The following is a 14,618-nucleotide window of genomic DNA, read 5'->3' on the forward strand; positions in this document are numbered from 1 at the left end:
CGGAGATAGACACCTTCTGTTGCAGTTTCAAAGGCCTGCTTCAGCATGACAGCAAAGAAGATCCCAAACAAGGTCGGCGCGAGGACACAGCCTTGTTTTACTCTGCTTCGGATGTCAAAGGGATCTGATGTTGAGCCATCAAAAACTACAGTGCCCTTCATATCCTCATGAAAGGACCTGATGATATTAAGGAGTTGAGGTGGACATCCAATCTTGGGAAGTATTTTAACAATTCCGTCCCTGCTAACCAAGTCAAAGGCCTTTTTGAGATCTATGAAGGCCACAAAGAGTGGCTGTTGTTGTTCCCTGCATTTCTCCTGCAACTGTCTGAGGGGAAATACCATGTCGGTGGTGGATCTATTAGCTCAAAATCCACACTGTGATTCTGTAGACCTAGTGGCTGCTATTTCTCAGTGTTGCTTTTTTCCCAGCTCCACAACCAAAACCAAACACTGTCCCTCAATACGAGGCAATTGAGGTATGTGGGGCAGTAACAGAGTAATTTGTAATCCTTTTGGTTTTAAGAGCAGGATGTAAAATTCCAGCCATGTTGCAAGGGATGGTGCTTGTGACCACACCCTTCAGATGACATTTGCAACCGGAGTCTGAAATCACCTCTCCAAACAGACTTAGCACAAACATCTAACATCAACTTTTTGGACTCTTTATCTACAATTTTTCTGCACTATCTATGAAGGAGCGGTGCTTAGACTGACGAAGTGGAATCTTCTCCATGAAAGCTTGTGATTTATTTGATTTTTCAGTAATTGAACAAAAAGTATCTTCCACTTTAATTTGTGCAATCTTAAGGACTACACAGCTTTTTTCTAATGTTTCCAAAACTATGTTCCCTGTTGCGGAGATTTCTTCTCAGTGGGGAGAAAACAAGCTGGGGAGAGGGGGATTTTGAATATTCCCAATAAAAATCAAGTATTAAGCAATCCCACCCCAGCCCCGCTGCTCTTCAGTAAGAAAACTATCTGGGAGAATAAACATGCACTATATGACTGTATGTACAAACTAAAATTTTAAAAAATCAAAACAGGACCTCTACTTCTCTATTCCCAGTTACCTGCTCTTTGTACAACAAGCACCTTCTATATTCAATAATTAACTAAACTTGATGAATGTACGATCACTTCAACACTAAATCAAACTAATATTGCCTAAAGCTAACACAACAGCTTACTTAAATCAATTAAGTCCAATGACTAATAAAAACAAGTTTTAAATTTCAGGAACTATGTATGTCATTTGACACAGAATTGGGAAGCCCTAATTCACTACTATATGGTCCTAAATCTTTTTCAACCTATGCACACCGATGGATTTTTAATGAAATAAGCATGACCAAAGGAATAAACCATTGGTGTTAAGTCAACAGCCATATTGGCTATAGCTAATTGGAGTTTTAATCCAGCAATTTCTGCAAGATTAAAGACCCCCAGTCCTGCTTTACACAAATATGTTATCCATTCATGATGCTGTGCACCAAGTACAGACACTGAGCTTATGGTCTATGTCTTGTGCAAGTGCACAACAAGAGTGCTATTTAAACTACCTACCATAATTTGTTATCATGGTCTTGAACCTTTTATGTGACAATATAACATCAGCTAACTCATACGGGGGTAAAATCTCCCTGCAATAATTTAAAAGTAATCAGAATATTCTTGCAAGTGGTTACCCTCCTTTGAGTTGCTTTGTGCTGTTAAGTCAGAACCGACTTATAGCAACCCTAATTGGGCTGTCAAGGTTAGTGAAATATTTAAGGAAGGATTTTATCAATTCCACTCTCCTAGTGAGTTTCCATGTATTTCACTACAGCACACTGGGTACATCTAGAGAATAATTTGTCTAGAAATTAGTAATCATCTATGTGAATATTATTATTGGCCTGTTTACTGTCCGAGCTCCCTAAAACAGGAATACCATTGACACTCTCAATTGCTAAACTAACTACAGAAAATGTGTAAGTAAAAATCCATCTTCCCCACACATTTGGTGCTGTCAAAAGTACTGGCAAACCATCTGACTAGCTACGTGGAAGAGTTCATTCTAGTCCTGCACGTATGATCAAATGCTGTTACTTGGTTACAGTAGTTATCAAAGACAGTAATTATCAGTGGTATATATAAACATCATTAAGGACATGCAAAATTGGTTTGCTACAACTCCAGTGCAACTGTTAACCACTTTTAATCACAGCACTGTTACAAGTCTTGCTACAGTTTGAGCAGCTTTTCTGTCACACCTTATTTGTTGTAGAAGATAAATTAAACAAGATTAGGATTAGCACAACAGTCGGATCCATGGGCACTTATGGACTTCTGAGAAAATACCATGAGCACCACCAGGGCCGGACTGGGACCAAAAATCAGCCCTGGCATTTAGAGCACACAGGCCCACCGGCTGTGGGGACACAGGCCCACCTGTTGTGGGCTCCATTCACAATATTGTGGCGCGCTGAAAGGGCGTTGCTGGTATAGTGGTATTGGTACATGCTTATGAGTTCTCCCTATCCCAATCATTGCCCTGGTTGTATAAATAACAAGGAGCATCAGGAAATCTAAACCTATAAAATCATCACGTTTAACAAAAAGTGTAATTAAAATTTAATGTTTAAATTTGTCAATGCTAGTGCTCTCTAAACAAAAAACACCAACAGTACAATGTGAGATCTTATAGCTATTTTAATGTATTGAAACATTAGATCATTAAACATAACTGCAACAAAATGTTCAATGTGAACAAGCCATAAGTAGCAGATCCTCCTACATCAACACTTCCACCAGGAACAAAAGGCTCGGCTCAAGAACTTTCCACCTCGTTTATGATTTGAACATTTTAAATTTGAACCCTACTAATACTGGAAAGACTTAGGAATGATACGTTATCAAGGAATAAGAAGACTTTGCAGGGCTTCACTACTCTCTGCAACTCTGTTGATGATGGCATCCACATCAAGACTCATGAGGATTTCTTTTTCTGTAGCCATTAACATGAATGAATCCAAATGGTCCTGGGATACAGTATTCCTCAGTCGATTCTTGATGAACCTCAAGGTGGAGAAGCTTCTCTCACAAGCAACTTGAGTAAATGATAGAGTCAGTAGGAATCTGTAGGCTAGACCTATCACATTATAGGCATCTGTTAATAAATTGTAGCGCCATAGAATTTGATAGCAACAAATGGCACAGTTCTTACATGTTGCACATGGCTTATTTAACAGCTCCATTTCATCAAATTGTTGACTTAGATCTTCCATGGGCGTTTCTCTTGACACCCTTACAGTGTATTCTTCTAGCGCTGATGTCTTCAATTTGTCCCAATGCAAAGCTAGACTAGTTAATTCACACCGCAAATTTTCAGCTGTGGCATTCTCATTAAATTTGATCAAGACTTTACTTAAATCTTCCATTGCAGATATATGAAGCCCTTGTTCTCTTATGTTTGAAAAGTTCCTAGAGTCTAGGCATGCATAGTCGGCATACAGTGTTTCACTAGCAAGAAAACGTTGAGTTATGCTCTCCGTGATTACATCAAGGATCACATTGTGTACTTGTATCTTATATGCCATGATGGCATCAGATATTACTTCATCTTGAGAACATTCACCAGCCATGCTTTTCTTCTTTCTTAACCTTTTATGAGGCAAGGTGGCCTGTACTTCAAGTTCACAATCTTCAAGTTCTTGCAGTTTGTCATTTGCCCATCTTATAAAATCATCTGCACTGTTCTTGACCCCTTCAAAATCTCTGGCAAGCTTTTTGAGATTTTCCTGTGTCCCTGTGACCATGTGATGAGCTTGTAATACATCTAAGCCACTTGTTTGTAGATATTTTGACAACGGGGATGTCAGCTCAAAAATCTGAAGAAATATATGTGCTGTGAGAACGGTCTCATATTTAAGCAGTGATTCGACGTAAGTTTTTGCCTTTATTCGTACTTCTGGCTTAGATCTTGAGTTTTCTTCAATCTTTGCCAATGTTACAGTAAGGTCAACATATAAAGCCGAATCAGGTTGGGAAAATGATCCAAATATTTTTCTAAGTGCTGCATCTTTGGACCACCAGTGTGTTTCCCCTATCACAGAGAGTCTTCGATGGTGTGGGTCCTGACTGACATTTAGCCATACATTCATTCGTTGATAAGACTCACGAATAAAAACAACATCATTTATTAGATTAAATAACGATGCAGTTGGAATTACAACCTTTGTGGTGTCAGCCAGTACTAAATTGAGTACATGTGCATAACACCAAACATGAATTTGGCCTGGAGATTCTCTGGACAACCATGTAGAGAAGCCTCTATACTGTCCTTGCATGTTAGCTGCTCCATCGGTAGAACTACCAGTGCAATTTTTTATGTCAATTTTACATGACTGCAGAACTTGCCTTAGTAAGGTAAGAAAGTATTCACCTGATGAAGACTCACAATCGACCACTGCCAGGAGCTTCTCATGAATACAGTCTGTCACATAACGAACAATTACTGAGCATTGGTCTCTTGAAGTAATATCCTGAGTTGTGTCAATTTCCACTGAGAACATCCCAGCTTCTCTAACACCGCTTGCCACTGCCTCTTGAATTAACTGTCGTATTGTTTCGACAACTTTATTTATTGTTGTTTTGGAGAGCAAAGTTACTAATGATCCTCTGCCCTTTCCACTTGAATGTGACTTCTTGCTTTTTGCTATGCAATTGTTGACATGTTCTTTAAGGCAGACATCATACTTGCTAAGAAATAAGACCAACTCTAAAAAATTTCCATGATCAAGTGAATGGTCCTCCAATGTGTATGCAGCCTCAAATTTGTTGCCTCGATAGCTAAGTCCACGTTTCCCAATCACTTTCACAATGTCTATGACATGCTCCAATATCTGACGTCTTTTTCTGACTTTGGGGATTTGATCCTGTGCGTCTCATTTTCTCCATTATATCTCTTTAAACAAACAGCCATTCATTGGATCATAAGCTTTGTGAAGAAGAATCTCAAATCTACCTCTAGTGTTGTCCTTCATGGGCAGATTTCGTTACCCTCTGGGGATACTTTGCAAAGAACCCAGGTCCTTACCTCTGAGGGACAAAGAGAGGAGGGAAGGAAGGAGATGGGGGGGAGGCAGGAAAAGAGAGAAAGAGGAAGGAAGGAAGGAGCTGATGATGAATGGAAGGAAGGAAGGAGATACTGTAGGGGGAAAGAAGGAAGGCAGGAAAAGAAGGAAGGAAAGAAACAAAAACATTCTCACACATACATGTGAATGACACAGAATGTGTCATTATAAGCCCCATATCTCCAGAGAAGGTTTGTGGGTGGGGATGGTCGTGGGGCAATCCACTTCACGAGTGGGGGCCCTTCTCTTGGCTGCTGAATTTCCCTTTTGTCTGTACCCATATTTCACCCCCACCTTCGTGTTTAAACCAATCATCCTGGCCTCTCTGAGTCCTGCACCATGGGCTCTTCCTTCCTCGCCCCCCTTCTGCCCGGGGCGGGCAAGGGCAGTCCCGGACACAGTGGCCTGGGGCTCACGCTGAGGTCTCTGGGGCAGCCCCGGTTCCCACCCACCTCCCGTGAAATAAATTCGGCCAAAAATGCCTATTATTCATGCATCTGCCTCAGGAAGGAATAATTGCGGAGCCCCATTAGGAACTGCCCCCCCCCGCTTTTCCATCAGTGAAATCAAAAGGAAGGAGGGAGGGAGAGGGGCGCCGTGGGGTCCCTTTGGCCCGTTGGGGGGGGTCGCCGAGTGTCCTCCGCCGGAGCGGCCCAAGACGAGGCGGGGGGCGCAGCTGGGGGTTGGTGGTAGAAGCGGTCACCCCCCCCACTCTGCCGGCAGATGGTAGCTTCCATGCAAAGCGCCTGGGCTTGGGCGGGGCGGCTGCGGGCGGGTCTTCTTCGGGGAGCGGCCGGCCCTTCGCCTCGCTCGCTCGCCCTTGCCTGCCTTCCTTCCTCGCTCGCCTTGGCCGGAGAGACCCAGTGTCGGAGGAGCCAGCGGGGCAGTGGCCGCCCATTGGCCGAGGCGGCCCCCCACCTCCCCCCCGGGCAGCGGGCAGGATGCGGCCCCGGCGGCCCCGGCGGCCGCTGACCCGCCCTCCCGCGCCCACCTCCTCCTCGGCGCGCAGGCCGGCGGCGCCGCGGGCGTGATGGAGGGGAGCCAGCCGCTGGCCCTGCGCGTCGACGGCGGAGCCCTCCCGGCCGCTGCCGAGCTCTGCGTCCCCGGCCGCCGCAGGAACCGGCCGTTCTGACCATCGGCCATTCTGGCATTTGCCAGAACTGCCAGATGGCCAGTCTGGCCCTGAGCACCACCACAAATCAAATGCTGTTGGATAATGTAGCCAAACATAAAGTGGATGCAAAAAATAATCATTGCACAGGAAAAAACACAACCAAAATTAATGCAAGAGACTAGGGAAACTGTATCGAAAAAGAAAAAAGTAAAATTTGGATCTAGCACTTTAAAACATCACTACATGCCCCCCACAACCATCATCAAATTAAAACTATATTGGTTCCCTTCGGCAGCACAGAAGAGAAAATCACAGACCCAACATATACAAAGCATTGCGATGGCACAAAAATCTAAACCCAAGGCATAACTGTGAAACACACTTCAAATACAGCCGTGACTGGGGTAGATGGCATAATTGTTTCAGTGCTAGCTCAGAATGCTTTGGTTATCCAGACATTTTAACTGGTTGATTTCAATCTACTCCATCTGACTTCTTTTATTATCATGATGTGGTTCTTAATGTACATTTTGTATACTATCTTGAATGATGAACTATATCAAACTTGAAAATTGTTCAATATTACACTGCATGAGGGTAAGCAGTCAGAGGTTAAATCCAGACAAGAGGGTCATAAGAAAGCCTGACTCAGGAGCATGACAACCTGCTCCGGAAGGGGCTGTACTCTGAATATTAGGTGCATACTTTCCACATATTCTTTCATCCTACAGTGCCCCAAGTCTTCAGGTGGTAGTGGTGGCAAGAAATATGTTTACACCATTTACTGAGTCCACAGACATCTAATCCACTCTTAAACTACTGTAATACATTCTATGCTGCAATTATAATAATTGTACAGCATTAGGCTGATTCCAATTTACATTGACCACTTCTCAGAAATGGTTTACCAGTCCCATCTTTTCGTGGCTGGATCCTCAGAGGCACAGAGTGAAATCAATTCCCAACCTCTGCATCTGGAGCCAGATATTCAACTCACTAAGATATCCAGCCATTCTGCATCATTCATTACTATAATGAGCTTCAGATCTACTAGGAAGTTTGTAAAAACTTCAATTGGTGAGAAAGATGGCAGCTAGATTGTTAACCAATACACAGTACCAAAATCATATTGTACCAATATTGAAAGATGTACACTGATTGCCAATTATTTTCTGGAGTCAATTCAAGATATTGGTTTTAAGTTTAACCTTGTAAACTACTAAACATTTTCAGATTTGTCTAATTAACTATCTGACCAACTGTGAAACTGTCTACATATTAAGATCTACAGGAAAGGATCTCCTAGGGGTCAAGCCCATTCTTCAGGCACACAGGAAAAAACTTTCTCCTGCATTAATCTCAAACTCATTTGCACTTCCTTTAGAATCACAATTGGTTTCAATGTTTTTTATTTTAGGAAAGGTGTTGAGAGGCACCCCCCTTTAATACAGCATTTTAAATTATTTTTAGTGGTTGTTTTTTGTTTGTTTGTTTTATTGTATTATTTGACTGGTTTTATTAGTGGGCTTTGGTTCTTCTGCACCAGCCTGGTGGCATTTTTTTACAAAACAAATGGTATAGGAATACTATTCTCCTGAAAGGTGAGGAAGAACATAATTTAAATTTTAAGCCTCAGATGCCAAAACCTAGTCAGAAAGGAAGCATTAGCTTTTAGATGTGCTTCCAATATTTGTTTATACAGTATTTAGCAATTTTCTGTTTACTGCCCTATATGACCTCCAAATACCTAATGTGATGAATGAGATTTTTAGTTTTGGTAATTTTTTCTTATGAAGAATATCTAGTAAATTCAGCCTTTGGGGATTTAGAAATATATATTCCCGGGCACAGAGTTTTGTTGTTCTCCTAACGTTCCAGCAGTCTGGTAATCCCAAATCAGTTATTTCAGTTAGCACTTGAATTTCACTTGTACTATTACTGTTGAAATTAACATAAAATGAGTACCTGGATCTCCCTACAATTTCTATTGTCTTCTACCATACTGTTCTTCCAGCTCTTACCCTTCAGCATTTGGCACTTCGTGTTCTTGCCTTTCTTTCCTCTGTATCCACACAATTCTGGAATCCAAATCCTCTCCAAAGAACAGTCATAGCCTCCATGCCTTCCCAAGCCAAAACTCTGACTCTCTGTGACTTCCAAACCAAACTCCACAGCTCAGGAGGGTTAGGGCTATTAGCATCCATATTCAGGCTGCGTTATCTCCTGATGATGGACATTAACAGGAGAAACAGACTTCTGTCACTCACACACAATTTCCAGGTGTCTGACAAGCGCAGAGGGATGTGCTGTATACCATGAGTATATTTACAGGGAAGAGAGACATCTTTCATGCAGCTTGAGAATGGCCAAAAATTAGCTGCATCCATATTTCATGCCTATCAATCTCCCTGGATGGAACTCAGAAGCATGTATGATGAGGACAAGCAGCCTAAAATTGCCTAACTCAATGCTTTTCTTTAACATGCTGAGTGATTTTTTAAATTTTTTAAGAGGAAGGGATAGAACTGGATGAGGCAGTTTCCACCACTAATACCACCATCCTTCTTTTGATCTCTAATGCTTTTGGTTCTGGCTCTACCCTCAACATAAGTCTGGAGGCAAGGTCTGGAGAAGAATGAAGATGACTAACTACAGATGACTTAACTGCCCAAACCTGTAAAGAGAACCAGTGGGTAAAACAACTTTAAACTGGAAGGCTTTAAGGTTTAGCTTGGTGAAGCTTCACCTAAGCATCTTGCTCAGAAAGAAAACTGCCAGCTAGCACCAGGGCAGGACCTTAGTAGTACTATTGACCACTAAACCTACAGTAAAACATAACATGAGAATTCTAGCAGAACTTGGAATCCAGTTCATCACTACCCTGTTACAATATTATTGCCTTTTGCACTCTTCCCCAAGATGATTTCCAGATGTTCTGGAGTACAACTCCTGTCTGTCCCAGCCAGCATTGCCAATGGTCAAATGACTGGGATCAGGATTGTGGTCTATAAATATTTGGAAGCCAGACTAAGTATTTTGAGGTCTCCCCAAGTGTATGAAACAGAAAAGATCAGTCATCAAAAGGCTAAACTTTGAGACAATTTTCATCCAGAGACATAATGCTCTTCTTCCAAGAAATACTGTGCTATCCGGAAATAATTTAGTATCTTATCCAAATCTAAAGCACATTTGCCAATAAATACTTGGATTGCTGGAATATATTTTATAGGTTTGGAAATTACAACCAATTGCAGTCTACTTTAGAGCCAAAAACATTTTCCCACTGCAACTCTGGATGTAATTAAAATTTTCACATAGAATATTTTATATCAGATGTGAGAATCATGCAGTTTGTGTGCCACATGCAGTTTCCAAAATGCTTTTTACAGCCCACAAAATTGGTGGGCTGCAAAAAATTGGGCAATTTTTTTAAAATGAGCATTGTTGCTCTTGGAAGCCTCCAGAAGCAGCAACCCCTCCTCTAGAGTAAATGAAACCTTGTTCTAGCAGAAAATATGTAGGTTTTTCCACAAGAATCAGTATTTTTTACAATTACAGTTTTGCATTGAGGACTTAAGTCCACCTCCTGAAAGAGTCATGGGGGTATGTAAATGGCCCCAGAATCTCAAAGATTGTGCACCATTGTTCTAAATATTTATTTGGATCCTAGAGCTAAGAGACAGAATTATTCTGACACTCTGTAAGAAAGGCTTGTACAGAATGTACAAAGTGATCATCACACCATCTGGCAAAATTGGACTTCTTAAGTGCTCTCTTGGCTAAAGAAGTCCAATTTTGCCAGACTAAGGAAATTGGCTACCTTACCCAAGAGATACTGCAAGATGTTCATTTTCATATACCCATGGCACCAAGCATTTCATTCATTGGTGACTGCTGTATGCCACTTCTTGGATTAAACAAGGCTTGAAAACAGGCACTTACCTGATCATATGTGGTAGGAAAGAGGAGCCTCAAGGAAATGAGGCAGTCTAGTTGCCTCCTTCTTTGAGGTCACAAATAAATAAAGCACATGTGGATAAGAAAACATTCTGTCAATAAGTAACATCTATGAACTTCTTTCCATGCTAGACTAAACAATCCTACAACCACTATATAATTTAACCAGGGTTTGAGATTTTTTTAAATTTCAAGTTTAATTAAATAATATTGTATTACTAAGTATCTATGGGGTTTGTACCAATGCATGGCAGAGGTACTAAAATATATGTAGGAATACATATCATTTTATCAAGGAGATTTTGGTTTCAATAAATAAGACAGAGGACTGTTCCACATCACAATAGAAATGGTATTGTATTTTCTATGAAGAAAGGACATGTGTTAGAGCTAAGTGCAATCCTTCTAGTGAAAGAAAATGTTTATTGTGCATCACATGTAACCTTTGTTGTTGTTTAATACACTCCCTTCCCAATAAAATGTTTCCCTTGAGCCTTATCTGGAGACCTCAGCGGGTCCAGCATGCGGCAGTCAGTCATTTACTGGTGCAAGTAAATTTGACCACATCACTCCGGTCCTGGCTCACCTTCACAGGTTGCTCATGGTGTCCTGGATCAGTTTCAAGGTTCTGACACTCACATACAAAGGCCTCCACAGTTTGGGCCCATGTTACTAGTCAGTGTGTCTTTCCTTAATGTCATCTGCCCAGCCCACAATATCATCGCAGTCGAGGCTCCCAAGGGAGCCCATAAATCCTCTACAAGAGGTAGAACCTTCTTCACGATGGCTCCAATTTTATACAACCATCTTCCAGAGTAGCTCCATGCAATCCCCTCCCTGTTGACATTTAGGAAGCAATTAAATATGCTGCTTTTCAGGGAGGCTTTACACACTGACCAGAGCGGACCACATTCCCCCCCCCCCTTGCCCTTTTCATCCATCCACTCTGGGTTTATGTGATTAGTCAGTGCCCTCTGTTTTTAGGGTTATTGCTGCAGGTTTTAATGTTTCTATTTTTATTTTTGTTTTCTATTACATGTGTTGTAACCCACCCAGAGTAGTGCCTTGACACTAAGGGGAGTGAGGTACAAACTGAATGAATAAACAAACTGTTTTCAGATGATAACTGAATAAATTTAATAGTGTTATGAAACAAATATGGCCAACTGACTTGAAGATCAGACAAGTTCATATTTTGTTCACATGACTGTGACATAATTTAGTGTTTCCACAAAGAACAGCCAAAAAATGAAAGAATGGAAAAACTATTTAACAATCCAACAGAAACCTGGTACAGATCAGTGCCTTTTCCTATGTCAGACATTTAACAGCAGACAGCCTTAAAAGACCCAACTTGACTACCTTCAGCTATACAACATGTCAAGATCAGAGAAGCCAAAAATATGCTTAACATGTACACTTTTGTGGCAGATAGTAACCAGAAATAAATACTACTGTGATTCAGCTATATGCACTCCACTTCCTAACAGCCTTCTATGCTGAAGATGTCATATACACAGTATGCAGACCACAAAACGTGCAAGACAAACAGCTTATTAGCAGCAGATAGCAAATCTCTGTAAATGCATTAAACTAGAGCTGGAGGACTGAAGGGGTAAAGGAAAGACTTAAGGCAAAACAAGCAACACAAGGCAAAACAAGCAACCTACATCTTAAACAGGAAAAAATACTGAAAAGTCTTTTACAACTTTATAAAACATTAATGACTAGGTTACATAAATCTTGAGGACTAAGAAGTTTTGGATGACAGCTACCACAAGGCAAGATGATACACATTTTTATAGTGAGTACTCACAGATATGCTAGACAGTTAGTTTCTTCAGTTCTCTTAATAGAGAAAACTGAATTTCCAGTTCTTTCAGTAGCTCTCTAAAGAGTCCTCAACATCTTGTTATTTAATGATAACAGAAAATATTAGATACAAAATCCAATATACTACAGCTCAGTTACCTTCTACTGTGAATTTAAGAGCTGAGTTGCGGGGGTGGGGGGGTGGGGTGCTGTTCACTTGTTTTTATGGCTACTTCTCAGACTACAGAAAGCTTCATGATAGGGTGCTTTAAAGGAAAAAGAAATCACAATGCCAAAATCAACAGCCACTTCTCAGGAAATATTTCTAAAGTTTGGCCTTGATTATTTAGCATCACCACACATAAAACCTCCTTCACACAAAACCTAGCAGGACTAAGAGATAAGGGACAGCACTTCCCTCAATTAGGGCATCCGTTCTTCTCCACCTCTCTTCAAACCTTCCTCGGTGCCATATAGAGTAACACAGGGTTCAGCCAAAGGAGTCAAACAAGCAGGGGTGGAAAAAGCGTGAGCGAGAGACAGGGCAGCCCTGAAGAGAGAGAGGGAGGCAGCCGGTGGGCAGCACTCCTCCGGAAACCTCCCCAGACCCAAGGAAGCCGGGGCCTAGCCCGGCAAAAGTGGCCAGAGCCCGGCACCCCGAAACCCGGCGCCAGCGATCCCAGGCCCCGCCGGAGGGGCTCGGCTCGGCTTGGCTCCGGAGGATGCCCGCGGTGCCTTCGGCGCGGCGCCCCCGGCGCTCCCTCCTGCCCACTCCAGCCGCCACCACTTCCTGCCTGCCTGCCTGCCTGCCCGCCCGCCTTTCTGCAGGGCTCCTCATCTGCCTGCATTCCTTGGGCCGCTCGCTCGCTGCTTCCTCGTCCAGGGTTCATTCTGGGGCTCAGCCTCCCGTTTAACCCCCTTTGCCACCTTAGGTCTCGCCAACACCAGGGACCGCGGCTCGCCCTCCTCCCCAGCCCTTTTCCCCCGACACCCCCCCCTCAGCCCCACGGGTGCTCAGCTCTCACCCGCCCGTCCCCCTCCACACGAACAAGCCCCAGCTTCGCCCTCAGCAACGCGACCTGCCCCAGAAAAAGATACCGCACTTCAGGGCGACGAGCTCGCTTGACTGCGAACTCCCTCTTTTTCCTTCCCTCCCTCCCTCTCTCCCTCCCTCTCTTCCTCTCTTCTTCCCCTTTTCCCAACCAAACGCCAAAGCCCTTCGAGCGCAGCCGCCTTCCGCCTTTCCCGACTCACCACACCGCTTCTGAGGCAAAGAAGCCTTCGCCCTCCTCTCCGGCCCCACACCTCGAAGATGGGGCCTTTGGCCACGGGTTGTCCCGCTCTCCCCGCCCGGCGGGGAGGGGGGGGGGAAAACCTCGCCCCGAGTCTTCCGAGCGACCCTTCCCTCAGCCAAGCCCCACCCCAGGCACTTTCCGGGGCCCAGCCGGCCGGCCGCTCGCTCGCTCGCTCTCACCTGCTACCCGCAGCCTCCTCCCTTCCGCTCCTCCTCAGCCGCCAAGCCGCACCAACTCCCTCTCCCTGCCAACAACTCCCACCTCCTTCCCTACCCTTTTTCTTCCCCTCTTCGAGATTCATAACGCATTGGTTACCTCGGAAGGGCTTTCTCCCGTTTATTGGTGAAACTTTACGCCTGTCAAGATCTCGCTCCGCCTTTCAGTTTTCACAGCATTTTGATTTACACTGTGGCTTTTCCGCCCCTTTCTTTTCCTTATCTTTTTGTTTATTGGTTCAAGCTGAAGAAGCTGTCGCTACGATAGGTCGAAGGAGACGCCAGCAATGAAGATGTCTCCGCCTTCTCGTGCAGGTCCCAATATAAATCACTAGCTGCTTCTTGGTTTGGTTGCACAATAGGGAGCGACACAGTTCAAAGAGCGGGGTGAAGCACCTGACCCGGGAGTAACCCTGTTAATAATTGTAGATACAGTATATGAAACAGGCTACACCCATGATCAATTTTCCTAGAATCACAGAAATAGAAAGGTATCCCACACCTGTACTCTTGAGAGAAATATAGCATTTTGTCCCCAAGTGGAAAACTTTTATGTATGGAACATTTCTAACAACTCGCTGAAGTTTCACTTTTTGCATCTGGGATGAACTGCTTTTATGGTTTAAAACACTCCATTTTTTATACTCGTGATTTCCTTTAAAATTACTTGAACTGGATTTATGTGTAAACTGAGGAATTGAGATCTCTTAGTCACATGGTCAACAAGTCAGAGGCAACTTGACAACGTATAACAACAAATGAATTTACATGTTAAGACTTTAGATTATGTGAGGCTTTAAATAATAAACAAATTAGAAATAAAAATGTTTCTTTAAATGATATATTTCTGATAATGCTATAGGCCCTTCTAAACTTGACATCACTTAGGGCCTCAACATGGGTAAATCTGATCTGCTCACATGCATTTGTCTTTGGACATAATTCTGTCCATTTTGTGACCTTTTTTCCTCAGAATATCATGTGCAAAATAACTTGTATAATTTTTATTTCTTACATTAATTTAATCTATTTTTTGTTGTGGTGTAGAAAAGTACCTTTTTTGAGAAGCAACAGGACACTAATACAGCATTTATTTATATTTTGAAATT

The 14,618-nt window shown here is 42.8% G+C and overlaps 1 protein-coding gene across 7 annotated transcripts in view; it reads right to left on the reverse strand.

Moving 5' to 3' along the window:
* Positions 1 to 13,607, reverse strand: part of NUMB (NUMB endocytic adaptor protein) — an 81,075-nt gene extending 67,468 nt beyond the window's left edge. For 2 of the 7 annotated variants that reach the window (XM_020810156.3, XM_020810154.3), the window contains exon 1: positions 13,474 to 13,607. The gene's annotated coding sequence lies outside the window, so the exon portion shown is untranslated. Of the gene's footprint in view, positions 1 to 13,253; positions 13,403 to 13,473 lie in introns of those variants that run through there. The other 5 variants (XM_020810155.3, XM_020810149.3, XM_078391085.1 and 2 more) reach the window with 3 other exon arrangements.
* Positions 13,608 to 14,618: the final 1,011 nt, after the last annotated feature.

Source organism: Pogona vitticeps, chromosome 1 (assembly GCF_051106095.1).
Source record: "Pogona vitticeps strain Pit_001003342236 chromosome 1, PviZW2.1, whole genome shotgun sequence".
NCBI lineage: Eukaryota > Metazoa > Chordata > Lepidosauria > Squamata > Agamidae > Pogona > Pogona vitticeps.